Below are 15,997 nucleotides of genomic sequence, written 5' to 3' on the forward strand. Positions count from 1 at the left end.
ATATATATATATATATATATATATATATTATATATATATATGGATTATTTCTTGGGTATTCCAAGTTTCTACATTAATATCCACTTATCAGTGAGTGCATACTATGATTGATCTTTGAGACTGGGTTACCTCACTTAGTATGATGTTCTCCAGCTCCATCCATTTGTCTACGAATTTCATGAATTCATTGTTTCTAATGGCTGAATAGTACTCTATTGTGTAAATATACCACATTTTTTTATCCATTCCTCCATTGAGGGACACCTGGGCTATTTCCAGCTTCTGGCTACTACAAATAGGGCTGCTATGAACATAATGGAGCATGTGTCCTTATTATATGCTGGGAAATCCTCTGGGTATATGCCCAGGGGTGGTATAGCAGGATCCTCCGGAAGTGCCATGCCCAGTTTTCTGAGGAACCTTCAGACTGATTTCCAAAGTGGTTGTACCATTTTATAATCCCACCAGCAGTTGAGGAGGTTCTGGAAAGACTCAGTGCAACAGTATAGGGGAATACCAGAACAGGGAAGTGGGAAGGAGTAGATGGAGGAATAGGGGGAGGGAACAGGGCTTATGGGATTTGCGGTGAGTGGGGACCCAGAAAAGGGGAAATCATTTGATATGTAAATAAAGAATACATCGAATAAAAAAAAAAGAGTGTGCTCTTCTGAACTTGAAATTCTTCTCTCAGATTTTCTACAACAGAACCAGTAGTAAAAGCATCTTATCCCAGCTTCACTAACAATTTTATTTTTCCAGATGCTTTATAAGGGTGGTGGTCATCGCTGACGATCTTCATTTCTAAGTTTTTTCTTAGGTGGCTGATTGAATAATTAATCTGCAGTAGCAATGCCTGAAAGAGATCACGTGTTATTATTGTGAGTGCCAGAGATACTTCTCAGTGAGGGGCTGGAAGGCCCCTTAGAGTTGTCATAGATTAAGAGGAATGTGAGAGTAGCAAGCAGAGTAGAAATCCGTAACAGTGTAAAGTCCACAGCACAAGTAGTCTTTGAGCCATGCCTGTCTGAGGCACACTCATTGTGGCTGTGCTAACCAGTAGGCCACAGTCCATAAATCTAAAGCCCTTTGTTGGGGGCTGGAGAGATGGCTCAATGGTTAAGAGCACTGACTGCTCTTCTGAGGGTCCCGAGTTCAAATCCCAGCAACCACATGGTGGCTCACTATAATGGGATCTGATGCTCTCGTCTGGTGTGTCTGAAGACAGCTACAGTGTACTTACAAACTGGGCACAACACTTCTGGAGGACCCTGCTATACCACTCCTGGGCATATAACCAGAGGATTCCCCAGCATGTAATAAGGATACATGCTCCACTATGTTCATAGCAGCCCTATTTATAATTGCCAGAAGCTGGAAAGAACCCAGATGTCCCTCAACAGCGGAATGGATACAAAAAATGTGGTATATCTACACAATGGAGTACTATTCAGCCATTAGAAACAATGAATTCGTGAAATTCTTAGATGGGTGGAGCTAGAGAACATCATCCTAAGTGAGGTAATCCAGTCTCAAAAGATCAATCATGGTATGCACTCACTGATAAAGAGATATTAGCCTAGAAACTTGGAATACCCAAGTCATAATCCACATATCAAATGATGTCCAAGAAGAAGGAAGGAGTGGCCCCTGGTTCTGGAAAGGCTCAGTGCAGTAGTGTAGGGCAATATCAGAACAGGGAAGTGGGAAAGGGTGGAGGGGAGAACAGGGGGAGGGAAGAGAGCTTATGGATTTTCGGGGAGTGGGGAGACAGGAAAGGGGAAATCACTTGAAATGTAAATAAAGAATATATTAAATAAAAATGAATAAATAAATAAATAAATCTTTTTTTAAAAAAAACAAAAAGTTCTTTGTTGTTCTTCCTGCATGGCACTTGGCACTAACAAAAATGTCGCCTTCTTTAAAAGAATTATTGTATTTTGTCTTACATGTCCTAGTCAGCAAATGGACAATCATTGCATTTCCTTTTTACAGAATCTATCTATGGTGCCAGGAGCAGAACTTCTCAAGGTACTAACTACAACATGATGATTATCAAATAAAGAAACACTGAGGCTGCTCAATGTCCCCAGAGAATGGTCCCTAGACATGGTTTAACTAATTTACCCAATAGACCTAACGCATTATACATAAGGAACAGATTTTCCCAGATGTTTAAATAAGTGTTGGTAAATGTCTGACAACTATTCTAATAAACCCAATAAATATTTGGGTTTATGTATTTTTAGTTTGTTGTAAACAAATTATTCATTCATATCATTTGGACTAGATGTAATGTGCACAAAGTATCTACCATTGATCATTTTTTGTGTCCATTTGGCTTGTTTAACCCACCAGAAGTAAAAAGGGAAAGTTACAAAGTTCAGTAGTTTGTTGCAAATGTAGAAGAAAGCACAAAGATTAAAATTTCCATTTTCCACTAAAGTGTATGTGATTTCAAAGACTTCTTTATGCATTCATACTGTCACTGCCATCCCTCTCTATGTGCTATTCTCAAGAATTTTTCATGAATTTGAATGCTGTTTCTATAAGCTCCATTATCAATACAAACAGAAGAAGGCCAGTGTTTGGTCTTTGATGCTTTGTGGGTTCTTATTTCTTCTACCCTTCTCCACCCCTTTTCTTCCACCCCAACACTAGATAAGAGAAAGTAAAAGATAGAGAGGAAAGGAGATTCTGGAAAAGTCAGGAGACAGAAAAGAAACAAAGTTATTATTAAACTACTTCCTGCTGATTAGGGGGCTTCCAGTTCCTGGGGGCAACTTTGATCTTTGCTATCAGGATATCTAATTTCTTGTTGTTGTTTCTTCTTTGCTCACAACTACTTAACAAACTTAACCAACAACAAGCAATAAGAAACCAACGACCCAAAAACTCTGATGGGGCCCTAGCATTTATATACCCTCAGAAAAGTTCCCAGAATTCCAAACATCACCCAATTGTGGAAACTATCTGCAACTGGCTAAATCATACCCTTGCTAGAGCACTGGAAAAATCATAGTCAGCTGCTGTAGACAATCTGAAGCAGCCCATATCCCACAGCTGGGATTAAAATGCAAGCATATTCTTATGTCTGTGTTTTTTAAGGAAACCAAAGTACCCACTACAGGCCAGTGTTAATTAGGTGAGTATGTGAAACTATTCCAAACTTGCCCATCAAATGCATGCCTGCTGTTTTGTTTTGCTTTGCTTTTCATCGAATAATTCATGACAGATAACCCTAATAGTTAGTGAAGGATCTCAACCTACTTTAATAAGCATTCAACCTCTCCTCTAACCCACCACCCACCAGAGGTAGTGAAAGAGAAAGCACTTCATTCCCATAGCAAACACCACACATGAACCAGCAGCTGTAGTTCAATCCTGAAGAAACAACAAGGCTCTCCAACTAGTCTGAGGCTGCAGAAGCAGCAAGAAGCCACAGGAACCTCTCTAGCAGTCCTTTGGCAAGTTTCTCCCTATGGCATTACCAATAGTGGAGCTCAGCAATGCGATGTAAGGCAAACCAGCACATGTGTGTCATTGGCAAAGCACAGCAATGCCCCAGCTCCCACTGTCTGTGGGTCTTATTTATACTCCTTCATCATGTATCCTTTCATGTGTCTGCTATGGCAAAACACCTTTTCACCTGTGTGCCCCAGCAAAATATTATTTGACATAACTGATGTTCCAAAGAAACCAGAAGTTTCCACTTCAGAAGGGAAAAAATCTTATAATTCTGAAGGTTTATTGAGTCTTGTTGAATGGTTTTGTCTTAGAGTCTCTTGTGCTTTAACACAGTTTTAAATAATGCAGAGGATGGAGTCATCTGTAGGCTCCATAAACTATTGTACCAGAGAGCCTCTTCCTTCACTGATCTGACATTTCAGCTGGAGTGCTATGGGGCTGCTACGGCTGCTGCAGATGCTTAAGCACCCCCAAGCATCTCTGTATAAAAGAAAACAATGTTTGTTATGTCCTCTGTATCTATTGGTTTCCATGAAATATGACATTCTCAATTTAGTTGAGTTTTTTCAACATTTTTATTGACTTCTCAATGGTGCACATGCGAGAATACAAAATAAACCACACAGCTTCTTATGTCCTAATGCTAAAAGTCACATACTTTATCCCTTGTTTCTTTCTCTTGTTTTCACAGAAATAATCTAAATTTAAGTGGAACAAGACATAAGTCTACAAATACACAAGTTCAGTCCATTAACAGTTGTATTTGGAAATTAATTACCAATGCCAGAAAACGTTGATAAAGCCAAAGCCAGAGAATAATATTCTTTATCTTTGAGTGCTAAATAGATTACTTAGTCTTGGGTAGAACTGACACTTACACAAAGAAAGAGACACATACTAGTGATCAGTAGACTTCATGCACACAGCCAGCCTTCACACCCTTCACTGAATATTAGGATCATATTTACTTAAATGTACATGAATACCTATTCTCCTCATGGTTTGACAAAATTACTTGTGAAGATAAAAATTTGAAATAACCTATTTGCTAAAATGTCAGCTTCATTATACTACAGAAGATCAGTGTAATAGAATATGCAACTACAAAAATCACGGTTAGAAATAATCACATGGCAGAAATGTTTTTGATACAATAGTGGTAAGCTGAATTGGTGTCATGTCCTTTTTTGTTTATAAACATGTGGTTATGTGTGTGGATGTATGCACATACAGACAAGTACATGCAAATGTATGTGCTGAAAGAATCAGAACTGGCTGTCTCTAAGCGTTTATAGCATTGTATCTGGATGACAGGGTATATCCAGTTTTTAAATTTTTCATACTTGTGCCTTTCCATATTTGCTAGGTACTTTTATAAGTTTGTAAATATACAAAGTAATGTGTTTCATTGTGGCAAAGATATACATATTTTCCGGTGTACATTGTTATTCATCTACCTCTCCCACTGCTCTTTCCAAAATTCCTCCCTCTTGTTGATCCCTTTTCTCTCAACAAATGATCTTCTACTTTCATGTAATATGTATTTCACTAACCACCCTGTGACAGTTTGTATATGCTCATCCCAGGGAGTAGTACCATTAGAAGGTGTGGCCCTATTGAAGTAGGTGTGGCCTTGTTAGAGTAGGTATGTCACTGTGGGCCTGGGCTTAAGACCCTCATCCTAGCTGCCTGGAAACCAGTCTTCCACTAGCAGCCTTTGGATGAAGATGCAGAACTCTCAGCTCCTCCTGAACCATGCCTGTTTGTATGCTGCCATGTTCCAGCCTTGATGATAATGAACTGAACCTCTGAACCTGTAAACCAGTCCCAATTAAATATTGTTCTTTTTAAGAGTTGCCTTGGTCATGGTGTATGTTCACAGCAGTAAAACCCTATCTAAGACACCCCCTTATGATTTATTAAAATAATACTTTTCATTCTTCAAATGTTCCACAAGGACTCAAAGACTGAAGCAACAATCACAGGCCCTCTATGGGTCTGCCCTAGATCCTCTACATCTGTTATGGTTATGTAGATTGGTGGGATTCCTAATAATAGGAGTAAAGGTATCTCTGACTTTTTTGCCTGCTTTTGAGATCCTTTTCCCCCTACTGAGTTGCCTCATCCAGTATTGATATGAGGGTATATGCTTAGTCTTATCATACCTTGTGTCAAGTTTGTTAATATCCCTGGGATGTATTATGTGAGAGATTTTTTAATTATTCAATATATTTTGATCATGATTTCTTTTCCTGCATCCTCCCTACCTCGCTACATACCAAATTCCATGTTCTCTCTCAAAATAAAATCAAAAATAATGTGAAACACCTCCTGGCCCCTGTAAGAAAAAAAAGAGTTCATTTTGTGTTGGCCAACTACTTCTGGACATGAAGCCTGCCTGGGAATGTGGTTGGCATATACAGTGACCCTCCATTGGAAAAAAAAATGATTTTCACTTTCTCAAAGGTATCAATTGAAAATAGAAATAGCTTCTTAATTCAGCAGAGGGATTTAATTCCATTTCCCATTATCTGTGCTGATATTTGATCTGACCTTCATTTGTACAGGTCTTGTACATGTGGCTATATACTCTGTGAGTATGTGCATTGTTCCTGTTATGTTTAGAAGACACTGTTTCCTTGTGATCATCCTCCACCTCTGTCTCTTATAATCTTTCCACCTCTTTTCCTGCATAGATTCCTGAGCCCTGAAAGGGGGATTTGATGAAGGTATCCATTTAGGACAAAGGACTCCAAAGTCATTCACTCTCTGCATATTGTCCAGTTGTGGGTCTTCACGTTAATCGCCAAAAAGCAAAACATGGCTTTTCTGCTGATGGTTGAGCTAGGCGCTGAATTCTGGGTATAACAATATGTCATTGTGTGTCACTCTATTGTGAGGTTCTTTACCAGAATAATAGTATTATGTTTTCCATGGGACCATGACCTATCTAATTTCAAGTTTGTGACCACAGTAGAATTGTCAGGTATATGGCCATATCATGAAGTGGGTCTTAAATGCAATCAAAAAGTTCTTAGTGACTCCCATAACATTTGTGCCAATTTTGCACCAGAATATCTTGCAGTCAGGGCACTGTTGTAGGTACAATATGATATTGCTGTTGATCTTTCCCCTCAGGTAGCATTTGCTGAGTCAGGATCTTGCTTGTAGCCAAAGTTAGCTCCTCTCTAAGCATTCTGAGTACTGTAATTACAGGTATGTACCACCATGTCCTCTATAGATCTATTTGTCATGCACTGACAATGACAAAGGATCACTGTGCTAAGCCTTTGCCTACACACATGAAGTTGCCTAAAATAAGCCCTTCACCCTGCAAGGTAACAGAAAATATGTAAAGTTGGTTATATATATATATATATATATATATATATATATATATATATATATATCATTAAAATCAGACAAATGATGAGCTTGTGACCTTCTAGATATAATGATTCATTGAACCTAAACCAAATGTAATGGCAGTATCACATTTTACTTTAACCTAATTGTATACTAACAAGTTAATCAAGCATTGTATGTGAACACCAGTAGCCATCTGATAAAGACTTTATAAGTTGTACCTTTCATATATGCCTGTACCCAAGTAAAGCCCAAATACAGCAATTGTGAATTGTTCTTTATCTACTAATCACTCTACATAAGCCTTCATTTCTCTGTTTTAGTACCAAACCCTGATCAGAGAGCCTATTCAGCATGGCTGATAATTTACAGAAGCTTTGAAAAAAATGTTTTATCAGTCATAAATCTTCAGACTTCTGACCACATTCCTTTGTTAAACCATACAGCCCCTTAGGCATCCGCTAATACTTGATTTTTATAGCCCTTGATTGCTGCAATATCACTTTCTCCAATATTCACTAAAACCACTTATGTTCCTCAGTGTGGAAGGAAATGGTAGCTTGTAGGATATTTGCTGCTGTCCAATTTGCATTACAGCAATTTGTGTTGTGTCAAATTAGATATTATAGATGGAAGAATTTGGACAATGGTAGACTGGCCATGTTGCATTGCTCTCATTCTAGTGAGCACTGAGACTTCTGCTAGCACACACATGGAGAAGCAAAGGGAAAGATGGAAGATGCCATCAATCAGTGACACTTGGGAGAACCTTAGCTCCCTCATAGCGGTGACATGTGTTTTCATAGTTTTTACTGTAAACTCAGTAGCTGAAACCAAGACAAAATTATTACCTTTGAGTTTGGACCTGAAATGCCTTCCATAGGTTCCTGTACTTGCATGCATAATCTGCAGCTGGTAGTGTTGTTTGCCACACTGCAGGAGCTTTGACACTCGTGGCCTACATAGAAGAAATCAGTTGCTAAAAGTGGATGCTGATGGTCAATAACTGCTTCTGGTTCTGACTCAAGTTCTCAGCTTCCTGGTTGGCACAATGTGAATATTTCCAGCTGGCCTTGCTCACTTCAGCCACCTTGCCTTCTATACCTTCATGAACTGTACCCTGAAACTGTAAAACAAAATAAATCTCCCTTTTAAGTCACTTCTGCTTGTCACGGGGCAGTAACTAATACATGTTATAATCTTTTTTGCCCTGTGATCCAGGGATAGGAAAGCACAACTTTTGCTAAGTCTCTGAGTAACACCCTTCACAGTCCAACTAACCCTTAAAAACATAAAAGGATTATTCTTCCCAGTTATATAAGAAGAATAAATTGATAGATTGCATGAATTACCCAATTCAGTAATTAACAAAATAATTTAGGTATGTAAATTTAAGAAATTCTTTTTCTAATATTCAAATTAACATGTCAGATTTCATCTTACTCCTTTTAGACCTAAAATATCCTTACAGAAAAAGACTCAGAAAAATGTGTAAAAGTCTTAAACATGAAAAAAAGAAGGCGAATCTTTTTAAAATTACCTTCACTAGTGCTAGGGATGTAGCTCAGTTGTTAGTTTATCATGTACAAAAATGTTCAGATCTCTAGCACCACATAAACCAGTAACTGTGGTGCATACCTGTAATCTCAGCAAGAAGTAGAAACAGCAGGATCAAAATGAGAGCTATACATCAAGTGGAAGGCCAGTTTGAATTCCATGAGACTCTATTACAAAATTACAAAATTAAAAATAATATCTGAATGTTAAAAATGTCTGAAAGAAGGTCTGAAGATGTTCTAAGTCTGAAAACATGTTTTTAGAATGGTAATGAAAATTAAAATAGAAAATGATTTAGATACAGAATTGTAAGTTCATTAAGATAGGATAGATGATAAAATACCTTATCTAAATTGCCAAGTATAAATAGACTTGGCTTTTTGAATGTAACTCATGCCTAGTAATTTTAATAATCATTAAATAATAATTGTTCCTAATGTATGTTGTTTATTATTATGAAAGAGCCTTTTTAACTAGACAAAAAAAAGGAATTGCTGAGTTTTGACTTTATATGAACCCAGTATACACACTGCAAGAGTATCCAGATGTATATGGACCATATTGTAGTAAGAGTGTCTGCTTCTTAGTTCCTAGAAAGAGAAAATGGGCTACGCAATGACACATGGAAAACTGCTAAGGTCTCTGATTTCTGCTGTAAGCTATTATATTGTTTTCATTCCACATATATTGTTATCACAAAAGCCAGCCCAGCACCTGCCAGTTCTCTTTTTCCTATTAGCCTATCCCCATGGGCTGGTCTCTGAATACAGACCAACTGTCAGTACAGATTGTCAAAGACTAAGTCTCTTGGGTACTATTCTCCATATTGATCTTAATTTAGTCCACTGGCAACAATTTCTTTCTCCAGTCACATGGAGAATGTTCAATTTTGTCACTACAACTATCCACTTGTTTGGTGCCCCTACTTACTGTCTATGTACCAGACGTCTACAGGTGTAGAGGCTATCCCTTCCAGCATTTTATTGTTGTGGTTTTTGTTCAGTTGATGGATAAGGTTTGATGGATTAAAAGGCAGTAGTCTTCATGACATTAGTGACAGGGTTTTCTGGTACCACACGTTTCTATAAATAGGCATATTACCTGTATAGAGTTGATACTGTACTACCTCTGAAAATACCCAAGCCAAAGGCATTTAATCCAGTCCTTTATCGGATAAGCTGTTCTCAGTGTTAAGGATGTTGGATTCCATCTGTTGCAATGTTGCATAAACAATTAATGTTCTGACACTGTATACTGAGCCTCTTCCCATTTCCATGACTGAGACCAAAACCATACTGAAACTAATCAGATGATTTTCATCATAGTACCCAACTATAGTCACTTCTAGTTGCTTTTAATAAAAATGGACATTGGGATATTGGAGCACACAGCTATTCTATGAGGATTTTAGCCTAATCAAAATCTTCTTGATGTATTTTATTCCAATCATCAGCTCTACAAGCACCCATTTTTACCAAATTATACAAAGGACAAGCAAATTGGCAAAGTGGGTATGAAAATTCTCTCATGCTCTAGAAACCAAAAGGAGAAAATCTACTTCTCTTAAGCTTTGAAGCATAAGCTGTTGTAGGATTTTCTCAATAAACTTTTCAAATACTGTATTCATCACATGCAACCATGATACTTCCAGAAAATTTATGGTTATACCTGGCCCTTGCACCTTGTCAGAAATGATTTTTCTTCCTTGTTCCTTTAAGTGGACTTGTATGTCTAAATCTTTTTAGATTTTTTTTCTAAATCTGTGAAACAGGTTAGCATTATATCATCAATGTAATCACCCTCTTTTACAGATAGTGGGCAGGGTAACAAGGCAAAGCCCAAGGCCATCCTCCCCTGACAAATAGCACAAGGTGTGAAGGTAACTTTGAAGATGTACTCTATGGGTCCACTGCTGACAGTTCCAGAGAATGAAAATTGGTTTGGGATATAGTAGCTAAGGGCTTACCCTAAAGAAAAATGCTAACAGGGTAAAATGTAGGATATAAAGAGTCCATCACAGTCAGGCAGTGGTGGTGCATGACTTTAACCCCAGCACTGAGGTAGAGGTAGGCAGATCTCTGTGAATTTAAGGTCAACCTGATCTACAGAATGAGTGCCAGGAGAGGCGGGGCTACACTGAGAAACCCTGTCTAATAAATAAATGAATGAATGAATGAATGAATGAATAGCAACAACAAAGAGCCCATTACTTGAACAGCTAATTTTTAAAAGAGCATCGTAAGGTACAGAGACATGGGTAAGGCACACTTTATTCAGCTCTCCAGAAGCCATCTGGCTTCCTCATAAACCATGCCTGTCACTGAAAGGGCTTTGGCCTGGGTAAATAATCCTCTGATCTTTTGGACTCTGTAATTTTGTCATAGGCCCCAGACTATATTGTTTATATTTACAGCTCTACCCAGGGTATGCAACTATATAGCCTCTTACCTCACCCAGCCACAAGATACTTTATAGTTCACACTTTCTGCCAAAATTTCCACTGATGGTTTTCAGGATATGTCCTAGAAGTATCTTTAACACAAGTATTCTCTCTTTCTGGGTAAAACTGAACAAGAATAAACCCAAGTAAAAAGATAGAGATGTAAATAGAGATAAATATAGAGATTATTAGACATAGATATAGATTATTAGATATAGATATATATACCATATATATAGATACTATATCCCACAGATTTTATATCCCCACATCTGTCTTCTGCTGCCCATTGCCCCCAGTATTTAGAGGAATTACAGTGTAAAGTAAGGTACATTCAACTCTAGAATCCACTGAAGTCTCAGTGTTTTACACATTAGTAAGGCAACAAATGTGTAATTCTACATGGAGCCTCATGTCAGTACAAGGTTAAAAGAACAATGCCTTCAGGAACTGTGAGGGACTTTCCAAGGGCCTTTTACCTCAGGTGCATTTTGTTCCCTGGATTGTTCTTGGACATGATTTCATGGCTCCTGTGACAAACACTTAACAATCAATTTATAAGACATGTTTATTTTTGTTGGCTGTCAGAGCACAGCTATTTTTGGACCGAAGGTATGCTAGTCAATGTACCCTGAATTTGGACATGCCTTCTGCCTCATTTTTACGCCTTCCCAGTATAAACTATAGTGTGTGCCGGATAATTCTACTTTATTTGTTCTGTCCTGAGAAAGTTCTGGGAACAGTCTGCTCTGTGGATGTTCAGTATGTACTTACTGGGGTTTATTTCCATGTTTTTCTGAACTCAGACAACCTTCCTTGAATCATGTATTAAAGGTCACTGAAATGGAAGTCAGGTTGTCTACAGCTTCATACTATGATCTACCCTATTCTCTTAGGTCCTCAGACCCCGGGTCTCACATACACAGATCTGCATAGGTCGGTGAACATTAACTCCTCTGATGACCTGTTATCTGGATGTTCTTCGTCCACAGGTAACATCAGTCATCCTCTCCATAGAAACACGTTGGGTAGTTACTACTTAGGAAATTGTCTTATCCTATAGGAGTGAAATGGGGGACCCAGTACTTCCCCATCCAAATTTGAGTGACTTTCTGTTTGCTCTCTAAGCACCGCCTCCCCCTCCAATGACACAATGTCATATTGGTTTTATGTTCCTTTTCTCCCTAGGACCTTAGATGTACAAGTTCTTTCTGAACAATTAACTGAGTCTCAGTTACAAATAGTCATATCCATTTATAGTCCTATACCATATGTACCACTTTCAGGCATAGAGCTATATTCTTCAGTCTGTAACCCATGCATTCCATATTCACATGGTAGGCTCTAACTTATCAAGGAGGTTCACAATTTGTGCTGCCTAGTCTCATGTCAGCTTGATGCAAGCTAGAGTCATCTGAAAGAAGAGAACCTCAATTGAGAGAATGCCCTTAATAGATTGACTTGTGTGCAAGTATATAGTTTATTTTCTTGATTAATGATTGATGGGGGAGGGAGGCACAGATCAGTTTGGGTGGGCACCACCCTGGCTTAGTGGTCCTAGGTGCTATTAAAAAAAAAAAATAACAGGCTAAGTAAACTAGGAGGAGCAATCCAGTAAGCAGAACTGCTCCATAACCTCTGTTTCAGTTCTTGCCTCTGCCTTCCTGTCCTGGTTCTACTGAATTATGGACCACAAACTATCAGATGAAATAAATCCTTTCCTTCCCGGGACCCTTATAGTCACAGTGCTTCATTACAGAAGATGAATGCTTAACTACGATACTACTCCAACTCTCGTGTTTTACAGACAAGGTACTTGACAAAACCAGCATAACAAAGGACCTAGAATAGAACTGTTTGATTCAATCACGTTTGTTCTGGCTCCCAGTTTGAGGGCACAGTCCATCAAGGTGGCAAGATCTTAAAGCTGGTAGTCAAGAACTGCTAGTGGGGCTGTAAGATGGTACAACAACTTTGGAAACCAGTCTGGCGGTTCCTCAGAAAACTGGACATGACACTTCTGGAGGACCCTGATATACCTCTCCTGGGCATATACCCAAAGGATTCCCTGGCATGCAATAAAGACACATGCTCCATTATGTTCATAGCAGCCTTATTTATAATAACCAGAAGCTGGAAAGAACCCAGATGCCCCTCAAAGAAGGAATGGATACAGAAAATGTGGTATATTTACACAATGGAATACTACTCAGCAATTAGAAACAATGAATTCACAAAATTTTTAGGCAAATGGTTTGATCTGGAAAATATCATCCTAAGTGAGGTAACCCAATCACAAAAGAATACACATGGAATGCAATCTCTGGTAAGTGGATATTAATTAGCCCAGAAGCCCTGAATACCCAAGGCACAAATCGCATAACAAATGACTCCCATGAGGAAGTATGGAGAAGGTCCTGATCCTGGAAAGGATTGATCTAGCATTGGAGGGGAATATAAGGACAGAGAAAAAGGAGGGAGGTGATTGGAGAGAAGAAGGTTTATGGGACATATGGGGAGGGAGTATCCGGGAAAGGGGAAATCATTTGGAATGTAAACAAAGAATATAGAAAATAAAAAAAAAGAAAGAAAGAAAGATGTTGAAGGGAAAAATAAAAGAACAACGGAAAGATGACAATGATGATAGTTTCTTTTAAATTCAATCTGGTACACAAGTCTGCATAATGGCGCCGCTCAGGTGATAGGCGAGTCTGCCTCAATTAATTTAATCCAGAGACTTCCTCACAAACTCAAGGTCTGTTTCCATGGCAATATCAAATCGTGTCAACATGACAAAAGAACGTCTATCATACACAGGAAAGAGAAGGATCATCCTGGGATTCCCATCAAAGACTCTCCAACATCAAATGACTCGCCTCGGGTTTCAAGTCTCATCATCGTTACAGGGAGTGTTCAACTGCCACTACAGCACAGAGGCACAGAGTACCATGCCACACAGGAATGGGTAGCCATGTCAGTTTTGCCTTCCCGGGTGTTGCCTTCTCCTCAGTCCATGTCATGTTGCAGGAGCTATGCAATTAGTCAAGTCCAACTCATCTCTGCTTCCATCTGTTCCGTGAAAATTGTATTGTGGGGATTCTCCTGGAAAGACATCAACAACTCTTACTCAACCTAGATAAGGCACTGATGGCAGACCCAAGAAAGTATTCCAGCCAAATATAGCTCAATGAACCAGGGATTTCATTGAGTTAAATGAAGTGTGGCTAACAGGAGCACTCTATGGCAAAGTGTGCAACTGAAAGGCTCATCCCACAGGGAAGGAAGGGTAACTTATGAAAGTGTTATCACTGGAGCTCCTTGCCTAACTTACTGCTAACCTGAAGAATCTCCTTTACCCTGGCAATGGTTCCCTGCTTAGTCTCACCCTGTAAGTAGGTTTTAGGGAGAGGGCTCTATGACTCTTACAATTTTCTGAGTGTTCAGAGTATTACAAGCTTGCAACTCTTCCTAAATTTTATGAGACCTACCACCAAGAGGGATACTTTGAGATTTATTTTTTTTCATTATGTGTATTATACATGTATGTCTGTGTGTGTTTGTGTACGCATGAGTACAGCTGCCTAAGCCAGATCCCTTATTGAGCTGAAGTTGCTGGTGATTACCAGCCACCTGACATGGGTACCAGGAATGTATGTAGGATCCTCCACAAGAGTAGCATGCACTTTTAACCACTGAACCATCTTTCCAGCCCCAGGGGAACATTTCAGTCTGGAAGCACCCATGCACCAGGATCTTACCTTTGCCTAATGTTAAGCGTGTATCTTTATGGCCCAGCACCTGTCCTTGAAGCCTTCCGTACACCTGCTTTTGAAGGTTCATTGAATAGCTTCTTTTCTCTAGTCTCCAAATATCAAACCAGACAATGGAAGCAATTCTTCCTTGAATGTCCACCAACCTGTCTCGATTTACTCAAGGAAACCTCCTCTTTTGCCCACACAAGTCAAAAATCACTCTTGGGAACTTCCCAGAGAAGTTTCCCCAAAGTTCCATTATCAGAACTTTGATTTTTGTTCATCCTTGGGCACATCATTTAGAAGGCTTTGTCACACAGGTGTGGTTTTGTTGACCTAGTTTAGAAATCCGAGATGTGTCTCCACAACTCTATCCTGTCAATCTAAGCTAGACCTAAACAGCCATGCTCAGGGCAGAACAAAGTGTAGTTCCCCAAAGCCATTTAATCTTTGCCCTTGATAGTAAGGCAGTCAAAAAGGTACCAGTTAGTAGTAAAGCCAGAAGTGCTTTAGACAGCCTTCACAAATTCTGCAAAAGATCAAAGGCAGAAATGGGAAGGAGAACCTCAAAGTCGTTCCTTTGATAAAAAGAAACAAGCTTTCTCCTTCAGGCCTGAAACTCCTTGTCTCAATAAAGAAAAAAAAGAGAGAGAGAGAGAGAGACAGAGACACAAATGGAGAGGGACGCTTCAAAGCAGAAAGCCATGTGTTGCTTCTAGTTCATAAAGCACGAGATGTTCTCGAATAGCTCACTTGCTTAGATTCATTGAGTTTTTATTATGCACTTGTTTGTGAAAATAATAATGGTCTCACAGCACTAGACCACTACATTCCTTCTAAATGCCTTGAGGTTTAGAACGTATGTAAGGGATAAAAAAGTGTATTTTCAGAGGTGAATGCTCTCAGCCGACCATTGAACTGAGCAGAGGATCCCCAATGGAGGAACTAGGGAAAGAACCCAAGGAGCTGAAGGAGCTTGCAGCCCCATAGGAGGAACAATATGAACCCACCAGTATCCCCATAGCTCCCAGGGACTAACCACCAACCAAAGAGTACAGATGAAGGGACCCATGGCTCCAGCTGCATATGCAGCAGAGGATGGCCTTGTTGGACATCAAAGGGAGGAGAGACCCTTGGTCCTGAGAAGACTCCATGCCCTAGTATAGGGGAATGCCAGGACAGGGAAGAGGGAGTGGGGGAGTGGGTGAGCAGGGGGAGGGGGATGGGATAGGGTGTTTACGGAGGGGAAACCAGGAAAGGGGATAACATTTGAAATGTAAATAAAGAAAATATCCAATTTAAAAAAAAACATATTTTACCAGAGCAGCTTCATGAAACCATTATGGCGTAAGAGGTTTATGAGACATGTATTGTTCTTCTAATTCATTGGAATGTGTTGTTTTCATGAATCAAACTA

This window comes from Apodemus sylvaticus, chromosome 9 (assembly GCF_947179515.1).
Source record: "Apodemus sylvaticus chromosome 9, mApoSyl1.1, whole genome shotgun sequence".
Classification (NCBI taxonomy): Eukaryota; Metazoa; Chordata; class Mammalia; order Rodentia; family Muridae; genus Apodemus; species Apodemus sylvaticus.